Source organism: Eumetopias jubatus, unplaced genomic scaffold, assembly GCF_037043125.1.
Source record: "Eumetopias jubatus isolate StellerSeaLion01/CBP00866 unplaced genomic scaffold, mEumJub1_p1.0 scaffold_17, whole genome shotgun sequence".
Lineage (NCBI taxonomy): Eukaryota > Metazoa > Chordata > Mammalia > Carnivora > Otariidae > Eumetopias > Eumetopias jubatus.
This window is the reverse complement of record NW_028274823.1, coordinates 39,954,249-39,979,428: the sequence shown is the minus strand read 5'-3', so window position 1 is coordinate 39,979,428 and position 25,180 is coordinate 39,954,249.

Below are 25,180 nucleotides of genomic sequence, written 5' to 3'. Positions count from 1 at the left end.
ATTTAGAATCAAACTGACAAAACCACATTTTGTTTCTTTTAAAAGGACACTGTACTCAGAAACACTCAATAAAAATTTATGGAAAAACAGAGTGGATGAAGTGAATAGGTCAATAGAAGTATGCGAAGCTGGATGCCACATCATGGCATGAGGTTTCCCTCCAATGCTGCAGGTGGGTGACCGGTGTTGGTGACAGTAGTACCTGCAGAGGCAGCAAGGAAAGCAGGTGGCGAGTTGAGGGCTGTGGCCTGTAGAAGCGGGTGGGCCAGGCCGCCATTCCCGAGAGAGGGTGCTGGAAGGTGAACAAAGGGGGGGGGAGGGCGACGTTGCCTTCAATCTTGGAAATGCTGATTTGAGAGCTCCTGCGGGAAGCATCAAGACAGTGATGGGATCTCCAAATCCAGAGCTGAGGGTAGGGGCCTGGCTGGAGGTATACATCTGTGTGTCATATGACTGTGGAGGATATATGATACTGTGTGGCTGGATGGCGTCCCTCATGACAAGACTGCGGAGTGAGAAGAGAAAGCACAAGGAGCTCCCCTTGAGCAGTGCCCATGTTGACTTAGGGGCAGAGGAGGCCGAGCCTGTGCAGCAGGAAGAAGACAGAGGACGGGGAGGAAGATGGAAGGCCACAGACCTTGGCAGTCTTGGAAAGTGACTGTGGTTTCCATGTCATCCTTTCCGAGGCACCCGCCCTGACCACTGTGCTGCTCGTCACAATCCACACGTGGCCTTTGGCCTCCTGAACTATGCCTCCTGCCTGCCATGCCAGGTTCTCAGTTTTGTACCACTCTGTTGTAACTAGGATGTAAATTCCACGAAGTTGGAGGATTTTGTCTTTTTAAATCCATGCATTCTAGAAGGGCTGGGGCACAGCAGGTGCTAGGTGCGGGAAGGAAGGGCAGCGTGAATGAGGCCCCAGCCAAACTGGAATGAGTCTCCCAGTGAGTAGGAGATGAGGGGACAGAGACCGAGACACAGAAAGAATAGACGCCCTGCGAGACGTTCGACTGTGGGAACAGGAAAACCGAGAGAGGTAAATGGAGGGTTTGGGAGTGCTTGAAGGAGGGGTTCTGGTTGCAGTTTGTTTAGGGCTAGATATGAGAGTACCCCAAAGTCAATGAACTGGAAGGATTCAGTTGAGAGGAAGAAGTTTGAGTTAGGAGAGAGAAAGGATAAGTATCAAGGTATTGTTTCTGAGAAGATGTAGGGGAGAGGGCTTGAAACTGGAGGGGAGACCTGAGTGGGGGGTGGTGTTTCCACAGATGGACACAGAGGCTGGAAAGCCCATTGGTATAGATAAGGAAGATATCAGTGTTCTTTTCCAGGGGCTTCTGTGTTCTTGCTGAGCAGGGGAAGAGGGTTGCATTCTGGAGCAGGGGGAGAGGGGGCTTTCAGGAGGACTGAGGCATCTGGTCTGCACAATCGTTGAGAGGAAAGTAAGCGCCTGGCTGGGGGAGGGCCGGGGGAGCTCAGCCTTCTCACAGAAGTGGCCTGTCCATAGGCACCGATGGCTCTCGGGATTTTGCAGAAGACAAAGAGGCAATAGCTCTGGGGCCTGGTCTTCGCGTGACAGAAAAATGTTCAGAAGACTATAGTACACATGGGTCACGCATGATACACCATGATATCTCACAGCACGCTGCCACATCGTCTCTCTCCCATCCTGTGCTTCCTGGCTACCAGCCACATGCCTTCTGACTCAGCAGGGCCATCTCTGGACACGCCCTGCCTCTGCCAAGCTTGGTGCCCATGGCTCCTTCCAATTTCCTTCCTCCGGCTCTCTGTGTCTGCGGCTTTGACCAGCGGTGCTCCCTGAAGTCTGCCCCTACGCTTCACTCCTGGTCACATGGAGTGTGAGCACCTGGACCGGCGACCAGATCCCCCGCAGTCCTGCTTTGCCTCCTGTTGGTCTGGTAGGGAGTTACTTCAGTCCGTGAAAAGTTAACCAGGTTATTTTGAAAATTAAGAATTTTGATGAGAGGGGCGCCTGGGTGGCTCAGATGGTTAAGCGTCTGCCTTCGGCTCAGGTCATGGTCCCGGGGTCCTGGGATGGAGTCCCACATTGGGCTCCCTGCTCCTTGGAAGCCTGCTTCTCCCTCTGCTTCTCTCTCTCTCTCCCTCTGTCTCTCATGAATAAATGAATAAAATCTTAAAAAAAAAGAATTTTGATGAGATATTTTGAAGAAATATAAGAGGGGTGGAAGCTGGGAAGGAAATAAGGGTGGGGGATATTGTGTGGGGTAATGAAGTGAGGATCAGGAACAGTATAGGCCTTTACCAGTGTGAAGGATGGTATTTTGAGTAGGATTGTGTTCTTCCCCCGCCAAAGGATGTGTTAGAGGCCTCAGAATGTGGCCTTATGTGGAAATAGACTTTTCACAAAAGTAATCAAGTTAAAATGAAGTCATGAGTGTGGGTCTTAATCTGAAAGGACTGGTGTCTTTATAAGAACAGGAGACTTGTAAGTAAGTAAGTAAGTAAGTAAGTAAGTATGTAAGTAAGTAAGTAAGTAAGTAAGTAAGTAAGTAAGTAAGTAAGTATGTAAGTAAGTAAGTAAGTAAGTGAGTAAGTAAGTAAGTAAGTATGTAAGTAAGTAAGTATGTAAGTGAGTAAGTAAGTAAGTAAGTATGTAAGTAAGTAAGTAAGTAAGTGAGTAAGTAAGTAAGTGAGTAAGTAAGTAAGTGAGTAAGTAAGTAAGTGAGTATGTAAGTAGGTAAGTAAGTAAGTAAGTAAGTAAGTAAGTAAGTGAGTAAGTAAGTAAGTGAGTAAGTAAGTAAGTGAGTATGTAAGTAGGTAAGTAAGTATGTAAGTAAGTATGTAAGTAAGTAAGTAAGTAAGTAAGTAAGTATGTAAGTAAGTAAGTAAGTAAGTGAGTAAGTAAGTAAGTGAGTAAGTAAGTAAGTGAGTATGTAAGTAGGTAAGTAAGTAAGTAAGTATGTAAGTAAGTAAGTAAGTAAGTATGTAAGTAAGTATGTAAGTAAGTAAGTAAGTAAGTATGTAAGTAAGTATGTAAGTAAGTAAGTAAGTAAGTAAGTAAGTATGTAAGTAAGTAAGTATGTAAGTAAGTAAGTAAGTAAGTATGTAAGTAAGTAAGTATGTAAGTAAGTATGTAAGTGAGTAAGTAAGTAAGTGAGTAAGTAAGTAAGTGAGTAAGTAAGTAAGTGAGTATGTAAGTAAGTAAGTAAGTAAGTAAGTAAGTATGTAAGTAAGTAAGTAAGTAAGTAAGTAAGTAAGTATGTAAGTAAGTAAGTAAGTAAGTATGTAAGTAAGTAAGTAAGTATGTAAGTAAGTAAGTAAGTAAGTAAGTAAGTATGTAAGTAAGAAAGTAAGTAAGTAAGTAAGTAAGTAAGTATGTAAGTAAGAAAGTAAGTAAGTAAGTAAGTAAGTATGTATGTAAGTAAGTAAGTATGTAAGTAAGTAAGTAAGTAAGTATGTAAGTAAGTAAGTAAGTAGGTAAGCTCAAGACCATGTGAAGACACAGGAAGAGACCACCCTCTACAAGTAAAGGAGAGAGGACTGGAACAGACCTTTTCTTCACAGCCCTCAGGAGAAACCTACCCTGCCCACATCTTGATTCTAGACTCTTTGCTTCCTGAACTGTAGGACAAGAAACTTCTGTTGCTTAAGCCTCCAGTCTGTGGTACTTCGTTACCATGATCCTAGCAAACAGGGCTGCAGAGAGGGTCCTCAAGGATATGGTGAACACAAACAAAAATGCTGACTCCCTTCCCCTCGTTTCTCAGGGAATACTCTGACAGAGTTGAATCATCTTAGCAGGATTCAAATTTGAATTGCTTCGTCCTGGGCATCACCAATAGGAGTCTCTTCTTCATCTGCTTTGGAAATGAACCTTTCTCATCCCCAAATGTAAGAGTTCAAACTGGTAACACTGAGCCTAGGATGGAGGGTAGGTTGGGGCTGAACTGAATGAGACCATGTCGGTCAAGGTGCTGCAGTTTCTGGCCAGACAGGGCTGAGAAGGTCTGGCACGGCTCATGGTGCACGTGCCTGAGACATGAGGAAGGAAGTCTGCTCTGAAGTCAGAGAGCTGGTCCTTGGTTCTTCAGGACATGACTCTGGAAGAAGAAACACTTCCAAGGATCTGGAAGGTTCAACATTATAAGGAATTGCCTTGTTCGTGAGAAGCCAGAGCAACACCAGTCCTGATATTTAAAATGCTTTCTCTTGGGATGGAAGGTGAATGCATGGTAACGATGAACATATGACAGGGAGAGCAGACACCTCTGCCCAATACCTTCCAAATGTCAGGTCCTGGCATGGACCCATGGGACCCATCAGGTCCCATCCAGGACGCACACCCAAGCTACATTCCACACTGGATCACGGGGCACTGTGGACATGGAGGCCTTTCACGGAGTATTAGATAACCAGTAATTACCGCAAAGTACCGGCTTTTCTCTAAACAGCTCTTTCACTGTGAAAAGAACCAGGTGCCCAAGGCTCTTTTGCACTGCACACGATTAGGCATTTCCAGAAGTCTCTTAATTAGACTAATTCATTTTTTTCTGGAAGTATAGTGGACCTGTTCAGCCTTACCTGAATTCCCTCTTCAGCCTTTTGGGCTTCTCATCAGTTCCCCGGGGGAGGCTAGTTCTTCCATTGGCTGACCTTACAATAGGCTGGTTGGATGCCACCCTCTCAGCTACCCCCTGCCCCACCTCTACCCCAGCTTCCTTAGTGCTAGAGGTTCACTCATTCATTCATTGATTCAATCACAAATGTTCATGGGAGGATTCACTGTGCTCTGGTGCTCCAGTATTTTGGGCTTGAAAACCCTACAACAGGAAGGTGCAGTTCCTTTTTTAATCAAGGAACCTGAGTTTTTGCTTTGTCCTTACTAACTTCTTACGTGGGGCATCATTTATCTTCTCTGAATGATGGGATGGTGGGAAGGTTGTTACAGGGCTATCATAAGAAAAATAAGTAAGGGGATGCCTGGGTGGCTTAGTCAGTTAAGGATCTGCCTTCGGCTCAGGTCATGATCCCAGAGTCCTGGGATCGAGTACGGCATTGGGCTCCCTGTTCGGTGGGAGGCCTGCTTCTCCCTCTGCCTGCCGCTCCCCCTGCTTTTGCTCTCTGTCTCTCTCTCTCTCTGACAAATAATAAATAAAATCTTTAAAAAAAAGGAAAAGAAAAAGAAGTAAGACTTATATAAGAAAATTCATGCGGAATTTGCAAAGACGAAATCAACCGTACAAACAGAGGTTTAAGCTACTATTGCAATTATGTTTTTCAGGATAAAAAAAATAATACCATGGGAGGGAAACATGTCTGTTAAGAGCCACAGAAAGTGGAGATGGGAGAATGACGAGCTCTTTTGCATGAACCAAGCTGAAGTTACACATTGAGTCTGGACCAGATAGGACAAACTGCTGACATCGTGACACGTCTTTACTTTCTGCTGAACTTAAATCTGCTCCGTGAGGTGAAATGATTATTCCCTACTAATTAGAATGGAAAAAGAAACTGCATTTATTCGTAAAAACAAACTTGTGAAAGAAATATGATGAGCGGGTTATTTACATTGGCCTTCAATTATTGGCTTCGGACTCCAAAGCCACTCCCACTTAGGGAGTGAGATCCAGCATCAGAAACGTCACATTTACCAACTTTGCAATTTTCCTAAGGTCCTGGCCCCTGCGTGGGCATTCTTTCTAATGCTCCCAGGAACCACATCAGGTTGGTTTCACAAGGACACTTACAAATTTCATCCATCAAGCAGAGTTAGAGGCAGGCAATTTATTGAGCCCAATTCAAAGGTTGTGAAAGAATCTTTCAGATTTGGGTGCCTTCCACGTCTTTTAAATAAGTTGAACATATCCTTTGGTTCTAAGGAAAACAGCTTGTAAAATGTTTGGGAGCTCTGGGGACATCAAACAGCTCTTGGAGGAGTGCGTTTTAAGGGTTTACTTGTAAAAGAATCAGTAAAAGAAAAGCAAAAACACATGGTTGAAATTCCTCTCAATAATACGAGGTATTTTTGTAGGCATCTTTTCTTTTTCCTGAGGGTTTCAACACATCTTTGAGTGCTTATCCCAGAAATCCTCAAAATAACCCTCCGCTAGACTGACAGTCAAAGAGATGGCTATACTGTAAGTTGTCTTTGTTTGGGGCCTGAGTGCTAGCATACCCTGGGCTCATCAAGAAATGGGTTGGGGAGAAGGGACAGGAATGTCTGTGGAGAAGTGAGCAATTAGGGTGCAGAGGCAGCTAGTTTAGGGGTTCAAGGCTCACAAGCTTATAAACTCCAAGCAGGCGACATGAAGACTTGAACTCAATCTTGAGAATTAAGAATGGAAGGTTGCATGGGGTGAGCAGTTTGAGAACTATAGAGCCTCTTGCTCGCCAGGGCTTTCAAATTCAACCAAAACAACATGCTGGCTAAAGAAAGCAGGTCTGTGGGAAGTAGCTGCCACCAGCCTCACATCCTGCTTCAGACTTACTTCCTTGGCTGTGGATTAGAACAAGAGAGGGAGAGCGACTTCCCAGAAGGCAACAGATAGAAAGTGGTGGTACCTAATACAGTCCTGGGCCTCTTGCATTGTGTTCCATCTGAGTGCACAGGCTGGAAGGGGCCTACAGAACATGGGTGAGGATACACCTGGGTCAAGGTCACATGACCTTGGGCCAAAGACATCACCTTATTTGTGTGAGATTTCTCAACTGTAAGACAGGGGCAATAGGCACTACTTCGCTGACTTATGAGGGTGGACTATTAAGATGGCATGAATTGTGACTGTAACAATCAATTTTTCCTCTCAGACATGACTTTCACAAATGGTTATTGAGTGCCTACTGCATGGCCTGCATTGGGGATGTGGTTGTGAGTCAACGCAGATGCTGTTTCTTCCCTCTGACAACTTGGCGGAGTCCAGCGGGAAGGACTGTTGTTTTTGAAGTGACTCCACAAGCCGGCATGGCCAGAGAGAGTGAGGCTGTGTGTGGAACATTCGGAGCCTCAGACCCATGGAGAACTGAGGAGCAAGGCAGGGCGGGGATGGCGGTGAAGTCACAGGGAACTAAGGATGTGATAGGAGCTTTGCTAATTTCTGATCCCATGACTTTGACCCAGGAGCATCTGCAGGATGCTTGGAGCTGCCCTGCCTCTGTTCTTAGCTCCTTTATGCTGTGCTTCTGCCCACCCACCCACTGCTCTGGTCACAGGGTCCCATCCCATTTCATGACATTCCTGGGGACTCCTGCCAGATCCCTCCCCTCTGGCTCGGCCGTGAGCCCTTGTCCAGATTTCACATTTCCCTCTCTGGCTCCACCTGCCACTGCATAGTCCTAGCCTATGCCTTGTCTGTCCCAGTTCTTGCGGCTGAGACCACATCCCAGCATCACCTGTGAATTCTGTCCCCTCCCTTCTCCTCACTGGGAAATGATACCTGGAAGCCTAACACTCGTTTGGGCAAGAGCCTTGTTTGCATGCAACAGAAACAGACTTTGGCTGATCATATAAAGGAAAGGGGTTTGTTGAAAGGCTGTTGGGCAATGGGAAGGTCATGGAACAGTGTTTAGACAATGGTCAGGCTCAAGAGAAGCTGAGCCATAGGCAGAATGACTGTCCAAATCACAGCCAGAGCTGGTCTAGTGTGACCCCTGTGGCCACACCTCCTCCATCTAGAGGGATAGCACAGTGCAGACCATGCTCACAGGGGCTGAACTCTCTCCTGCTGCCCCCAAGATCCCAGCCTTTTGGGACCAGGGCAAGTCAGCATGGCTTCCTTGTCAAGCCCAAGGAAGGCATCAGAAGTTTCTACTTTCAGAATAGGATGCAGATGCTGCAAGACTGGCCGAATCCTAGCTCCAAAAGCGTGGAGAAGAGACAACTCAGGCCAGATTCTGAGTCTAGAGATTGACTAGGTGATGAGGAGTGAGCCGGAGGGGGAAGGAGAATGATGTCCACCTTCCGGCTTGGATCACAGAGTGATGCTGGTAGCCCTCGCTGATATGGACAGAAGGGGACCAGGCTCGAGGTAGTCACGGGCAAAATAGACATGAGATACTTGTGGGATAATAAACGGGTTGTGGAATTTACACCACACTTGGCACATCATAGATGCTCAGTAAATACTTGCCAAATGAATATATTGACCTGAAGGCTATAGAGAAGATGGGGACTGTAGCTAATGAACAGCCAGGGGCTTATGCAGGAGAGACACAAAAGAGGTGTCCTCTCTGCCATCCCACCAGCGCAAATGGCTCCCTCTCAAGCCAGTTGTTCAGCAGAGTTCGTGCTAACATGCCCTACAATTCCCTTTGGAAGCCCTGGGCTCTTCTGGAGCTCCCTGGGGTCATGGCTTGGCTTTTCGCCCCAAGTGTTACAGTTCCTCTGTGGTAACAAGTTCCTGGAGCCTCCGTCCTTTCTCCTTTCCCTGTTGAACTATTTGGTCACCACTTTCCTGGTACTCTTCCTACTGCTGCTTCCCGAATTTTCCATGGAGTTCCACGAACACCAGAAAAGAAGGAGTTCCTGTAGGCTTTTGGGAGACAGCAGGTTGGGCACGCATAAAATTTCTTTGAAGTTTCCTGCCCTATTTAAAAAAAATCGTGTTGACTATGTTTTATATTCTGCTCTGTAAGATATTTGTTTTAAAGTAAAAGGCCAAGACTTTACTTTTTTTTTTTTTTAACCACTGAAGAACATTGACATTCCTGAGTCATGTGTGTTCTGTAGCTCCAAACACAGCGGCATGGCTCCAGCCCCGGCTGCAGCATGGGAGGAGGTGGCGGTAGCTCTCCCCTTGGCCCCCCTGCGTCCCGCAGATAGGACAGTGCACCAGTCCCCTGTTTTCATCTTCCATGGTGGCTCCCACCCGGAACGTGCCAAGTAGACAGATGTTTATGAGGCTGTTGCATTTAGACAGGGCCAAAGAAGCAGATCTATGGGGCCACAAACATCAGAACTCTAAGGGATCTTAGTGGTTTCCTAACCTCAGGAATGGAAGATGCATGCGCCTTGGATCTTCTGTGCCCGAAGTGGATGAGCTCTGTCACTATCCCAGCCCACTGCCCTTAGTGCCTTAGAGCCCTTCCCCACACAGCATTCTGGGGAGAGAGGGCCACGTGCACAGAATTAACCTACTTGTTAGCCTCCAGATGGTCGAACCCTCACCATTTTACTGAGAGGGATAGGGAGGCCGAGGGAAGCTGGGATTTCCAAGGGCTTCCTGATGCAGTGTCTAGACTGGAGCCTGGTCTCCTGATGTCCAATTTAGTCCAGTCTGAACTGTACAGCTCAAGGGAGGGGCATGACTCGGGCCAGGGATCAGCCTTCCCTCCCTGTCAAACCCTCTTAAATGGCTCTAACATGGTCCTCTGTGTAGAATTCAAGGTGAGATGATTGAAGTCTCTCGCTGAAATGCTGAACACATGAAACAGCCATAAATTGCCTAATGAACTGAAAGAATAATATTCCGTTTGTTAAGGGAAAGGAGATGGGACTTCATGCTACTTTATAATAACGGATAATGTTCATCGGGACCCTACCCTTCTTCATCATAAATGAAATGTAGAATAAGTTCCCATAGCTGAGACTCAGGGAGGCAACAGGGAATAGTGGAAAGAACATTGGCTCTGGAGAAAGTCATATCCAGTTGCATCCTTGCTCCAGCACTGACAAGCTGAGTGACCTTGGACAAGTTACTTAACCTCTCTGAACTCAGTGTCTGTCATCTATAAAATGGGAATAATATCTACCTCAGAGAAATAGTGTGATCATTAAATGAAATAATATGTAAAATGTCCGGGATCTAAAGGACATCTGACTAAGAAGAGCCTGTGATTGTCTCATTCCTTTTTCAAGAGAATCTGTTTTTCTAGAACACTGGCACTTGGGTCTAAGCACACCTGTGCATTCTAGATCACTTAGCAGGCTATCCCCGGGCACTCATGAACTACAATAAAGAGTCTACACATGCTAGAGATACTGGTATAAGACAAAATGAGCTGTGTATTTTTTGATTGAAATAGGTCAGTGAGAGGAAAATGATACGAAACAAATGTGCAAAGAATGCGGGAAATGGAGAGAAGCTCAGCTTGGAAAGGAAGGCGGAATGCAGTGCCGCCGAGGGGAGGGCCGGCCAGCCACCATGGGCCCCAGCGGCTGGCTCCTTAACTCTGGGAAGCACAGTAGCTGCTCCATGCCGAGCCCACCCGGGTCTCCAGCCTCTGCAAAGGTGACAAGCCATCTCTTGATCTTTTGAATGTCTACAGCGAGGGGCAACGTGAAGGGGACAGGAAAGCAGCCTCAGGGACCAGGTTATGTGGCCAAAGGCGAAACGGTGGCTCGGATGGCACTTGTGGGCTATCTCCCCAGGCCAGAGAACCACCTGCCAGGGTGACGGTCCTCCTCATAGGAAAGAGAACAGGAGCATCTCTCGGGAAGCATGCTATTTTATGCTGCCCATGTTTTCTTTTCTGGGTTTAATATATTCTCAGTGAAAATCCTAGTCATGTCTGTGGAATGAAGCCAACAGAGAGTCTCTGCAATCAAGAGCCCAAAAAGAAAAAAAGAAAGAGGTATCCCATATGCAGTGGGCAGAAGCGATGGGGTGTAGGCAGGGTTCCAAGGAGAAGAAAGATTCAGGATGCAAATGAGCAATTCCTGGTAAGTATCTTCAGCAAGACCTCCCTTTATTCTGGAGCACGTTTTCCCTGACTGTTAGGGGCACAGAGTTTGGATTTTAAAGAAGAGATGGTTCCTTTACAGTTTCTCTCCTGCATTTGCTCCTCACACCCCTCTGGCTATTTATGTATATATACACATTTAAAAGTGCATGTGTTTCAGCTCATCATTTTTTTCTATTATTTAATCCAGAAGTATTAACCAGAGAATACCCAAGGAGCTGTGGGCTAAGGTTTTGTCACTGTGTTATCACAGTAAGAAAATATCTGCAAACAAGTTACACATTTAACAATAAGAAACTTTGCATGAATAATGGCAGTCACATCAGTTTGATGAACTATTATGTATCAATTAAAATAAAACATTAGGGTACATATACCCATATGTGTATCTGTATCTTCATCTCTACCTACATGCTCATTTGCATTTATTTCTAATCCATCTAAATCCAGAACAAAATCCAGAAAATACCCACTGATGTTTTCTCTATATTGGCACTCTAGTGGTGATTTTTATTTTTGTATTTCTCATTTATTTTCCAAATTTTCAACAATGAGTGCATTCAAAATGAAAATAGCTTATTTTTCTAATTATAAATGTAATAAATACTCTGAGGTCTCAAATAATTGAAATACTCAAAATAAAGTGAAATCACTTGCAATTTCAGTACATACGTTAGTGGGGTTTTGTTTCTTTCTGGTTTGCTTTCATTGTACTCATAGGTATATGAATGAGATGTACTTATAAATGCAAACCCATACAGATACCTATAATATAAGGAGTTCAGTATTTGCAGGATTTTTCTATTGCTTTGGTTATCTCATTTGTTGAAGAATCCCAGATAGCATTCTCTGAATAAATGTTGGTTGTATTCATTGTTGCTGCAGCCCATGTGATGCATTCTTCACATTCATTTTTCCAAGCTTTCAGTTTCCTGGAGGCAGAATAATATGTTAAAAGAAGTGGAGACTTTAAGGCCTTTTGTGGCTTTTTTAGGTTACTTTCCAGAAAGATCATACCAAGTTATACTTCTTCTATCAGGGTTTGGGGCTGTCTCAATATGCCATCATTTATATTTTTGTTAATTTAACCATTGAAGATATTATCTCTTTGGTCTTCATTGGCACTCACAGGAAACTTTCAGTCCAAAGCCAGGCATGAAGGAGCAGTGGAGCCTCTTCTGAAAAGGGAAAACGTTATTAATTCAAATGATGAGCATTTCAAGCTTTCCTATGTGTACCCGATCAACAACAAAAAGTGGAGAGCCGAAATATCATAGCTTAAGTGTATATAAGAAACAGATTTTGTACTGTCATCCAGTTCCAGTGGAGAGTCATGCTTTATCTCTCATCTCTTTCTTTATGGCACTTTTTTTTTTTTTTTTGCCAGTTGGAAATGAGCTACAAATATTCAATTAGAATAAATTTTTGGCACTATTTTTGTCTTTTCATTATGTACGCACCAAGTATTTACTTCTGACTACAGACTTACTTTGTAAACATCTCTCTTCATCTACACACACATGTTGATTTTGCAATTACAACTAGAAATGGTTTGGGTTTTTCCCTTTTACAGAAATGCACTGAGAGAGTCAAACGTAGTGCATGCAGAAGGGATATATAGATAAATTGTGCACCAGCGGTGTGTATGTGTGCGTCCATGTGTATACTTGGGGTGGAGGCACAGGGAAGGACAAGGCCAAACAGGAAATCTGGGATGTTTACCAAACCCTCTGAAATGGCATCCCGTTGTCCGGACTTAGATTTGGAAGGTGGTCATTGTAGCCCTGGGAAGCTGACTGATGTTTACAGCATTCCCGTGGGGGTTGGCAAATGTTATTCTTCTAAAGTTAGAGCTTGAGAGAGTCAGTGACCTGCTCTCAGAGCCCTCACCTGGAGGTGGGAGGGACAACCCGCCCATCTTCTGATTCCCAACCCCTGTTCTCCCCCTTCCAAACTGCTGCCTTGTCCTTCACTGGTCCCAATTCCTCTTCCTCCCATGTTCCATCCATGAGACACTAACGGAATTTGGAGGTACAAACCAGGAAAAATGGGTCTGGCCTTTTCCTGTATCCCACTCTGGTGCCTTCCTATGGTTTATGGCCCTGGGTCTGTGAAACTGTTGGACCATGGCCCTTCTGGTCATAATTCCCTTGCCTCCCTCACCTGCGAGGAGCCCACCAGAGCACAGAGATTACTATGCATGGGCGTCCTGGGCAGACAGGCTCTCTTCCCCGATGCTGAGCTTACCTGCCTATCTGCAGGATCTGGTTTTCTTCATCTCCTTGCAGCAAGACTCTCACCATGCTCACCATAGTGGCAGATTAATGAGATCTTGGCATGGAAAGACTACCCAAAGGCCCAGGAACACCAGCCTGAGACAGGCTCACAGACCCTGCACATAATCTGCTCTTTGGAGACAGTTTTGGTGGAAGATGTCAGTCACACAATAACCCTTTTTTTGTGGTCTAGCTCAGTTGAGTAGTATCTGTTCAAGGATTATCCAGCTTTGCCTATGGGCAAAAGGGTTCTTGGTTTTCATCTCAACAGCCAGCTGGGCACCATAAGTGAGAATCACTTGACCAAGAAGCAAAAGTTGGAATGTTCTCAGTGGCCTTGACTTCTACCCAGAAATCTTATCTCTGGTAAAATGGCTCCTCAGGTCAGTCCCAAATTCTTTTGCTCGGGGAATAGCTTGTTGAATAGCTTGTTTAACAGAAAACACTATAGGCATACTTTGTTCTGTTTGCGATGGGCATGTCAAACTACCCTCATCTCAGAATACCTTAGAGAAGATCCCTCAGAGACTTGTCCTGAAATCCACCAAGATCCCTGTTTTTCACCCCCCTTTCCTGTTTCTCTGCCTCAAACCTGCTCAAGGGTTCCTTGGCCTTGCTGGCCTTTTCAGTGCACACCCCATGCAGAACATTGTATCAGCTGGTTCCTTCTAAAGTTACCCAAAGTGCTCAAGATTATCCTCAGGACACCCTATCTTCCCTCCTTCTTGTTGTGGCCCTCACTTTACTCACTGTCCCGCAAGAGTGGCCTGTTTGGAGGTCCACCTAAGACCATCTAGGTCTAGGTCCATCTCTGAAGACAGATAGGTCTAGATAACATATGGCCATAGGGAAATGAGTGAACCCCAACCACACAAAGGCCATTTTTTAGTTCAGGTGTAACTAAAACAATGCATTGTTGTTATTTGTTTGAGGGTCTAATTATCTCATTTTTCATTCTTATAAATTCCTTATGATATGCCACATTGGGTGATGTGGTAGACAGAATAATGCCCCCATAGATGCCCACATCCTAATCCTTGGAAACTGAAAATGTGTTATCTTCATGGCAAAAAGGACTTTGCTGATAGAATTAGGGATTGTGAGATGGGGAGATTATTTGGATTACCCAGGTAGGGCCCAATGTCATCACCTGGGTTCTAAAATTGGAGAACCTCCTGGCTGTGGTTACAGAAAGAGATGTGATGATGGGAGCAAGGTCAGGGGAACAGGGTCAAAGGTGAAATGTTACAAGCTTTGAAGATGGAGGAAGGGACCTTCAGCAGAGGACATCTTCTAGAAACTGGAAACTGGATCCAAGCAAGGAAAGAGATCTTTCCCTAGAGCCTCCAGAAGGAATGCAGCCCTGTTGACACCTTGATTTTAGCCCAGGGAGACCCATGTCAGGCTTCCAACCTGCAGAACTAAAAGATAACAAATTTGTGGTGTTTAAAGCCACTGAAGTTGGTGATTAGTGACAGCAGGCAGCCGTGGAAACCTAACACAGTTGAGATGGAACCAGGTATCATTCCTTAGGTTCAGGCTCGTCTCCCATGTGCTCTGCTTACCAATGGTTTAGTACAAACTGTCTGCTTCCTGCAGAATCTTGCTGCTTCTGATTTATTTCCTTTTTGGATTTCGACATTCATGGTACGCAGTTATCTTTCAGTTTTCCTTCACCCCAAAGTTGCTTGGTGGCTTTTTTGAAATGGGACTTATCTCCAATGAAGAGACACCCTTTCTTGCTTTTCTCAGCCAATTAGGCAACAGCAAAATGATATGGGTTCTATTAAAATTGCTTCTTAGGTTAGTCTCTCCAGGGCTTGAAAGCTCCTTTTATTTTGAAGAAATAAAGGAATATCATTCCAGAATCATAAGCCAAGGAGCTGGTTAAGCTCAAGAGATATATTCGCAAGTATTGAAAAAATTCACACTGCTGCCCATCCTCATGCACTGTTTTCTCCTGGTACCTTAGTTTTTTGCTGCTCTGAAAGCTGACTGAGCTTCTAGAAAAGTACCCAGAACCACTCAGAGTAAATGTCAAATCTACAACCTAACTTGCCATATAGGCACACCATCTCACATATACCCTCTCACCCCAGGAGAAAATCTCTTTGTTCCTAAGGCACTATTTGTAATAGGTGGACAGAAAAATAGAAATTTCATGTGCACGGATTCCCTGCAGAGCCTCTCCAGAAGGGGAAGCTGCATTTCATACATGGAAATAAGTCAGCCTTCCAGAGGACGCGGGTGTTAGGGAGATCTCTCGTTACTAGATGTGATTTGTGCTATCTAACAGGGTTCTTATTCTAATCTCCCACCCATTTGCAGTTCACAGGGACCTGCTTTGTAGACAAATTTGGCAGATTTCACCACCGATGAAACCAACAGCCAGCAAAGCCACCACGAACCAGCTGTCTCCCCACAGGTATTTGTGTTTGCTGACAGCAGGTGCCTGAGCACTCAAACCCCCGTCCCCATGTACATGGAGCCTAGGGACAGCACAGGCAGCAAGCTCAGACCTCTGCAGCTCCATGAATGCAAAAGCCAGCGTCCTGGTCCCTGCACTGAGTGTGCGCTGGGAGCTAGCCCTTCCAGCTGTGCACTTGCCTGCTGCCGGCCTGACGCCTAGCACCCGCCTCCACAGCAGTATACACACCCGAGGGAGGAGTGTGCAGCCCCAGGAGACTGCACCGACATTGGGGGCCCCCCACAGTTGCCGGTGGGCCTGGGGTTGGCTCCAGACCTTGTCGCCTTCCCTGGTGTCTGTCACTGGCCCCTGTCACTACACAGGTACCTGCCGCTGGCCCCTGTCACTACAGAGGTCCCTGCCGCTGGCCCCTGCAGCTAAGTGTGCGCACGCCACTGGCCCCCGCCTCCAGCAGCGGCTGCCCTAGTCCCCAGCCACCAGGTCTGGAGGCACTGCTGGGGACCCCGATAGCTCTGCAGCCCCTGGGGAGCCCCTCTCCATGCTTGCCAAGGTCCACAGTTGACAGTCTAGAGAAATTAAGGACACACATTGATGACATCAATCCCTCTACCCTGGCAGGGGCAAAGCATCACCCTGACCGTGACTGACACGTGTTCTGGATGTTGGTTTGCCTCTTCTGCCTGCAGGGTCTTGGTCATTATCACTGTCTGAGGGCTTAGAGTCTCATAGCCCCCACAGCCTTACCTCAGACACGCAAGCTGCTTCAGGGCACAGGGAGCCCTTCACCTGCCACACACCCCAGAAGGCCCCAGGATGGCCAGCAGGGAAGGAACAGCTTGCAAACATAGCTGAGACATCGTCTGGACACAATGCCTTACGAGGGGGTACATGTTCCTCTAAAATGTAATATTGGCTGCAAATCAATGACCACGTTATGGTACCATGCCGCCAAATGCAGAATACAACAGATGGGCGCGGACAGACTTCCTTTGAAAAAGAAAAATAAGCAAGTACTTTCCTTCTTGCCTATCATTATTTATTGGAAAGGCAAAGAATGTAAAACACTGTACAAGAATAGACAAATGTATCAGAGAATAGGAAGTATAGGCATTTTCACATAGATGAGGGCCGTTAATACATGATAATAATATTTAAGATCAATGGAAAGAAATGAACCAATATGATTGTGTGGGAACTTTTAGCTATAAACTTGGAAAAAAACTGAAAGTTAGATCTCTACCTTATATGCCATTCATAAGAATAAGTTCCAGATGGGTTACAGAGTTAAACAATAAAAAAAAAAAACCTAATAAAATTAGAAGGGAGAATGTTTATGACTCAGAAGTAGGAAAGGCCTAAAATAAGAAATATGTTCTAAACTCATAAAGATTGACAAATACGATGACATCAACATTCAAAACTGTAAAATCAAAAACATTTTAAAAGATTAAAAAAAGTAGTAAACCTTACTTTAAAAAGTTAAAAAATAGAAACAAGTCAGTATTACTAACATACGTAACAGATGCAAGACCCATATCCTAAATATATGAAGAATTCCTTTGTTCAATAAAAGATAAATACAAATAGGAAAACGGTCAAAATATTTGAAGAGGCTGCTCACAGTCAAGGAAATACAAATCGACAGTAATTTGTATTGACTGATAGTCAATTTCTTGTCCAGAAAAGTCCATTTAAAACAGCAATGATACCATTTTAAGCCATAAGCATGGTGAAATTTTCAGTTTGATAAAATCTGTGATAACATGGCTATAGGTTTAGTGGGCTTGTATGTTGATACAGCTGCTCCAAAGGACAATGTCACAGTAACTGTAATAACTAAAAATGGACATACCTTTTGATTTGGAAATTCCGCTTCTTGGTAATTCTCCTAGAAAAATAATTGCACAGGTTCATGAAGGGGCAGGTACAGAGACATATGGGGATGTTAATTAGAACACTATTTATAATAACAAATATAAAATAAAATCAAAATGAGGGGCACCTGGGTGGCTCAGTCCGTTGAGTGGCCAACTCTTGGTTTTGGATCAGGTCATGGCTTCAGGGTCATAAGATGGAGCCCCATGTGGGACTTAGTGCTCAGCGGGGAGTTTGCTTCTCTGCCTCTCTCTCCCTCTGCCCTTCCCCCACTTGCACGCACTCTCTCTCCCAAATAAATAAATGAACTTTTAAAAAAGTAAAATCAAAAAATAAAATCAGAATGAAAACAACCTAAACTCCACCAGGGCAGAAATAGCAGTCACTCGAAGGACAGTGGAGATAAACACACAGTAGCATTAGAAGATCTGTGGACACATTATATAGTGACAACACAATATGTGCAGTGTGGTAAATTTATGTAAAACAAAAACAGGCACATATATCAGTCACATAAGCACAGAGCCATGTACTTCTCTAGATTAGTGCTGCCCGGTAGGATTTTCTCTGATGGAAATGTCCTATAATCTTTGTTGCATAATATGGTAGCCACTGGCCACATATGGCTCTGAGCACGGGAAATGTGGCAATTGTGACTAAGGAGCTGAATCTCAAATTTTATTTAATTTAAAATAATTTAAGTTTAAAAAGCTGTATGTGATCGCTTCTCGGCCTTTTGGCTAAGATCAAGTGTAAAAAGCTGTATGTGGCCAGTGGCTCCCTAATGGATGACACAGCTGAAGATTCACATATGCATGATAAATCATCTCTGGGGGACTGTATTCAGGTGTGGAGATGTATCACATAAGTGTATTCCTGTATTACTTGTGTCATTGGACAAGTAATAAGGAGCAAAATATAAGAAACACTTCCTCAAAAGATGTACAAAATCTGTTTGTTTTTTTTTAAAGCAATTACTGGTCAAATCCTAATTTCTTGGTAATAGGATGCCCCTGGAAATGTGGGGGAGTGACCAACTGGTCAACACTTAGCTAGAAAAAGGCATGGCCAAAGAAGGTTGGTGCTGCCATCTGAGCTGGGGTCCCATCCTGGGTGGGTAGAGCAGGAAGGGCAAGGCCATGTGAGGACTTGAGGCTGAACTAGAAAGACCTACATCAGCAGCCAAACGAGAGTGGGAATAAGGCCGAAACAGAAGGGGAAGAAGAGTTAGACAGGCTCAGGAGCCCGAAATAACTGGGCTTACTTGTGTGAGCCACTGGGTGGGTATACCAGTGGCATCCTCTTGTCTCAAAAGCCCAGGAATGTCTCACTTCAAGTTGGGGTGTGCTGGCTGATGCACACGTAGTCGCAGTGGACATTCCCACTATTGCACTTATTTAAACAAGTAGCATCCATTCAGCTCATCCTTTTCACCAACAGACCATGTCCCCCATTAATGGCTTGTTAATGTGCTCGGTGCAGATGGATTAAGCATAGAATTGGAGCAGAAGAGCAGTTCCCCTTCAGAGCCCTTATTGTTGTGCCTGCAGACCCAGCCGGGGAATCAGGCAGTTTGATTTAATGATGGATAAATGCCTCACTGCTTCCCAAGTACTGCAGAGTAGAAGAAGGATTGCCAATGGGCTGTTTTATAGAGACCAACCATCCAGCTCTAAGTAGGAACAGACATGTGCTTGTTTATTCATTTCCAGCTTCCTAAACATAATAAAAAGATCAGATTTAGTGGGCTAAAACCCATAGATAACAACATCCTGAATTCGTCATTTTTCTCAAGAACAGGATCTGGCCTCAGGGAATAAGCTTAGAAGCTGAATATTCTTCATCAGAATATTTTGTACAAGGTGCTAAGCGGTTTTCACGACACCACTACTCTATAGGTGAGTATAGAACAAAACACGGTAATGAGGAAAGAACTCTGATCAGGAATGACTGGATGATGCGTGTGATAAGTGAGAGTGTCCACCAATTCCTCAGCTCAGCTCAGCAACTTCTCCCCGTGTCCCCAGCCTGCACGACTCCCTGCACTGTGCTCGGGAACGTGGGAGAGATGAGACCGTGGTGGAAAATCAGGGACAATGAGCTGTAGAAGCCAGGGAGTGGCCCGAGGCAAGACAGAGTCCAAGGGGGGATGTGCCCAAGTCAGGCCAGGTCAGGTAGGCAGTGGGAGTGAAGCACAGGCCATCAGGGCCAAGACAGATGGCACACAGCCTCAGGAGCATGGCACAGGGAGGAGGAGATTCAGACAATGCAAGATGGGGCTGGTGAGCAGCAGGGCCTGTCCAGGGAACAAGCTGACATGCATGAGATAGGCAAATGAGACCTGACCAATCTGGTGGGATCTAGGATCGAGGGCCTGACTTTTGGTAGCCATCCCAGATTGCTCACACTGTGCATTAGTTTAGTAGGTACCACAAACTGAGTGACTGAAACAAGAGAAATGTATTGTCTCTCAGACCCGGAGGCCAAGACTCTGAAAATAAAGCACTGGCAGGCTTGGTTCCTTCCAGAGGCTGTGGATGGAAATCTGTTTCAGGCTGCTGTCCTTGGCCTAAAGGATGGCCATTTACATGTTCACATGGTGTTTTCCCTATGTGTCTTCCTGTGTTCAGATTTTCTTTTCTTTTTTTAAGATTAATTTATTTATCTGAGAGACAGAGAGAGAGAGAGAGAGAGGGAGAGCGCATGCACGAGCAGAGGGGCAGAGGGAGAGGGAGAGAGAATCTCAAGCAGATTCCCACTGAACACAGAGCCGGATGCGGGGCTTGATCTCACAACCCTGAGATCGTGACCTGAACCAAAACCAAGAGTCGGATGCTCAACTGACTGTGCCCCCAGGTTCCCCCAAATTTTCTTTTTTTATAAATATGTTAGTCATATCTGATTAAGGCCCATCTTAATGACCTCATTTTAATTGATTACTCTCAAAATATAAACACACAAAGTCTAGGAACTGTCTATGAAGTGGAAGGAGAGAGTAACTAAGAAAAGGAAAAACATTTATAAAGACAAAATATTGAGAACTTTATTGTTATCTTAAAACAGAAAGACTTGAGATTCAACTGTACCATTTCCTAGCCATCCGATCTCAACAGGTGATGACCAAAAAGAGTGCGCCTGGCCGCATGGGACAACTGTCCTAAATGGAGATGTCACTAGCCAGTGACATCCACCACTTGGGAACTTCAGCTCCCACCTCTGCAAAAGAGAATGCTTATAAAGTCTGCCTTGAGCCACAAAGTCAACCTATAGGTTGGGACAGACTGGAACAGACCAGTTGAGTTGGGTCAGAGGCAACAAGGACCTCGGGCTGCTGACTTTGAGCTGCTGTAATTCAATATGAAAGTAAGGAAATCACATGTGAACCAAACACTCTGGGAATTTTTGAATCCTGACTATACACAAGCCCGTGAGAACACTTCACAACATTTTACATCAGTTCCCTGTACTAAAGAGGTCCATATGGACTCAAATTTTCTTGACCTTTGTTCATCTACTCTTTCTCAAGTGGAGTTCTCGAAAAGCATGGTGCTGACCCTTCTCATGAAATGTGCCCGCCAGCTCGGATTGCTCAACAAAAATACAAAGTCACTTAGGGCTCAACCATTCTCCAAACAACTGCTTTCCTAACTTCAATGTCTGCAGTTGCTGAGTCTGTTTCCAATTATCCTGGGAAGCTGCAACCGTGGCCTTACCCTTTGCTCAGGACAGTGTTGGGCTGCCATGAAGAGAAAGATGCAGAGATTGGTCACCAAGAAAGGGCCCTTCCATTTATGGGCCATCGATATCGTCATACGTGTGGCCACATTTATGAAAAATGGGGCCAGGGCGCCTGGGTGGCTCAGTTGGTTAAGCAACTGCCTTCGGCTCAGGTCATGATCCTGGAGTCCTGGGATCGAGTCCCGCATCAGGCTCCCTGCTAGTCAGGGAGTCTGCTTCTCCCTCTGACCCTCTTCCCTCTGTCTCTCTATCTCTCATTCTCTCTCTCTCAAATTAAAAAAAAAAAAAAAGAAAAGAAAAATGGGGCCAAAGAGAACCATATTCCTTCCACATGTATTTACTGAGCACTTTGATGTTCAGGACCTATTCAAGGTGTCAGGGAAAGAGAGATAGAACAAGACAAAGTTCTGTATTTGTGAAGTTTACATTCTAGTGGAGCAACCAAATGTCTATACATATCTATACATATCTCTACTTATACCTACACTTGTGTGTCTCTGTCTATCTTTTTATCTTCTCAACCGTGTGCATGTGTGCAATCTAACTACACATAACAATATGTCTTTTGAGGTCAGATAAAGCAGGACTCATGGATGAATGGAATGTTGGAGTGAGGTTATTTATTTTAAATAAGTGGTCCATGAATGGTCCTTTGGAGAAGGTGATGCTTGGACAAGGATTTGAACGGAGTGAGCTAAGTACAGATTCGGAAAAACAAGTCTTCCAGATGAAGGGACTGGTGAGGGTAAAATGAGTGTCCCTGACATGGTGTGAGCTAAAGGAGGTGTATGGCAGAGGGCTCGGTGGAAACATTAGCCAAGGCTCTTGTGCAAACTGCAGGATAATGCTGGATCGCCCAACCCCCACCTGCATCCCAGGCCTGACCTCTCCCTCCTTCACTTGGAAAAAGTATTATTCACTCAGGCGACCAGAAGACATGCCTGGTCTCATCTTGCTGTTTTCTTCTTCCGTCCATCTTTCCCATTTCCCCCATCACAGTAGCTAAATATTTAATTAATATATTTTAAACATTTCATTGAAATATAATAAGCATACAGAAAAGAGCACAGAGATGCACAGCCAGCGGGATTTTTGTGGACTGTACATGGCCAGATGGAGATACCATCAAGACAGAACCCCAGAAACCCTCTCACCCTTTGCCCTAACACCTCCCCAGGCTAACGGACAACTTTATTAATTTGGCCCATTTCTGTGCTTTAGATAAATGGAATCATAAAGCGTGTGTCCTTTTCTGTTCGGTTTCCTTCATTTATTTTAACGTGTTAATTGTCAGATTCATCTATATCATTGCGTGCAGTTGTACACCATTAATTCTCATTGCTTATGGTGCTCTGTTGTGGGAACATACCACAATTTATAAATGTATTCTATTAGTAATGGGCATTGAACAGTTTCCAACTTTGGGGTATTATAAATAGCACCGCTATGAATGTTTTAGGATATGAAGTTTGGTGAACACATGTATGTATTTTTGTTGAACGTATGCCTAGGAGAGGAATTGCTCATACAATAGGTGCGTGTTGATATGGAGTAGATCTTACCACAGGGTTTTTCAATATTGATTCGCTTAAAAATAACATTTATTTTTAAGATAATAAAAGTAGCGCTTATTGTTGGGAATTTGGAAAACAGAATAAAATAAAATGAAATGAAACTACGTATTAGTTTTTATTTTTGCAGTTACAGAATTGGGATCATGCTATATGCCCTTCTGTTTTCATTTTACGTTTGTAACATTTTCAATATAATTAAATGTTTTTCAAAAGTGAAAGTTTTAATGACAGCATCTGGATATGTCAAAATAAATTCAATTACTTAAATTTAAAAAATATTTTATTATTGTAAACAGTGCTTCCCTGAATATTACTACATGAATTTTATGCACATTTCTGATTATTGTCCCTGAACATATTTTGAGAAACAATTTGTGAATCAAAGGATTTACTGCAATTAAAGCTCTTGCTTTATGCTGTCTAATTTTTCTCAGAAAATTGAAAACAGAACTCATTTACAGTTCTACCAGCATTTGACTGATTAATTCCATTGACAACATAAGGATATACTATTTTATCAATTAACCTTACACGATAACAATTAAGATTAAAGGTTTATGCATTAATTGGTGCTTTGCATCTTTGGTAACTACTCTGTTCACATCTTTTGCTCATTTTCTGGGGGTATTCAAGTTTTTCCAGTGATTTAGTAGTACCTTTATATTTTCCAATTATGAACTGCATCTTTATAGTGTCCTCATCTTTTCACCTATATGCTCATGTTCTGTGAAAGAAGCCTCATGCCCCACAGGCAGAAAAGGCTTGAGAGCTACAATTCACCTTCCTTGAAAGGAAAGTGCATCTATGTTTTGGATTCACATCTGTATCACTTATATCATTTCTATTTGTGGTGATCTATTGATTGCAGATGATTTGTAATTGGAATGGCAATTAGAAGTGTGACCTTCTGCATTGTTCTTAAGCCCGTATAAATGAAAGAACTAGAAGTGACCTAGGGGACAGCCTTAACCAGTGTCCTCATTGTAAAGACGGAAAACTGAGGCACAGATCACATCAAAGCTTTGCTAAAGGTCATAACCAGAGATTGGTGTCAGAGAATTAGAACTCAGGTTTCCTTTCATTGATCACCTCATTGGCTCTTGAAAAACAATCATACCTTGTCTCTCTATGAATTTCTTTTGTGTTACATGCACACAGACACACATATTGTATTTCTCATTTTCTCTGGGAATCGTGTTCATTTGGTGTAGGACACTGGCAGGTAGAGGTCCCTGAACACTAGCACCTGAGAGGCCCTGCTTAACGTCTGGCTCCTCTCTCCTTGGGTTCCAGAGCAGAGGTGTCGGCCTCGGTCTGACTTCCCAGATGACTGGGTAAACCACTATGGCGAACACACTTGTCCCTTTATATCTCCCCGAGGTCTCTTCTGTGGCTGGTTTCCTCCATGATTCCTTTCTGGTGCTCAGATCCATATGTAGAGGTAGAACCTAAATGAGATCCTGGAGCCCTTCCAGGGCCTTGTGGGAAAGCTGGAGTATGACTATGCCAAATGGGCCTGTGTGCAAGTTGGACAGGATCCAGAGATGTAAAGATGTCTGAATTACTCTGAGCGCATCCTTTCGGTGAGATTTCCCAAAACAAGACTGGCCCCTAAGGATGACATCTCATTAGAGCCCAGTTTCTTGGCAGTGTTCTCTGTAAATCTACAAGGAAGTTTACTTCAAAACCCCAAATCTGGAATATATCTCGCATCATAAAATCAGACTTGCAGAAAATTTCAAAGTGGCATGAGAAATTGAGGTCCAGGGGTAGGTAATCATACTGAGCCACACTTCATGGTTGGCTGTTCGTTACAGTAGGATGGATTCGCCACCCTGGCCAGCTTGAAATCATCTGGCTTCAGAGTACAAATTTGGGACTGTGAGGTAATTCAAGAAGGAATCTTGCAGGAATTTCTGAATTGTAACACCTACATCATTCCAACCAAACTAGCTTTAAACACTTCATACGTTGACTGTTTTCAGATTTCAAAAGTAAACATATGAAGCTTTCATTTTGCACAAGTTTATAAACATTCTAAGGTTAGAATGCATAATACATGACTAGCATTTATTTTGCATGTCCTGCATGCAAAAGGAAATTTAAAAGTGTAGATAAGGCAGAGAACACTGGCTAATGTCTAGACTAAGACAATCTGTAAATCACTAATTGTTTTTCCATTTATAATTCAGGTAAAACACAGGGTTTCTTTTTTTTTTTTTCACAGTAAGTTTCTTGGTTTTAGATTGTGGTATCTCTTCATGAAATAATTTCAGAGCTACTTTAGAAATTGTTCAAATCTCATGTCTTCTCTTTAATCAAAAGAACAAAGTTAAGCCAATATTTCCAAATGAAAAATAGCATTAATCAAAAGAAAAGTATGATTTAAACCAACTGCCACTGGAATTGAGCAATGAAAAAGAAAATTTTCTCATGTGTTTGCTGTTCCTCCTTACAGCGAAAATAGCTCATGCTTTGTTTTCAGACTTTACCAAGGGAGATAGAACAGAAAATAAATCACAGCCAGTGCATCTCTTCCTTCCAGCTGTCTGCATAGTCAGTATTGATCGCTGCTGAAATAGCTGTGGTTTATGCTGATTTATCCATGTAACACCGCATGAACAGGGGCAGCT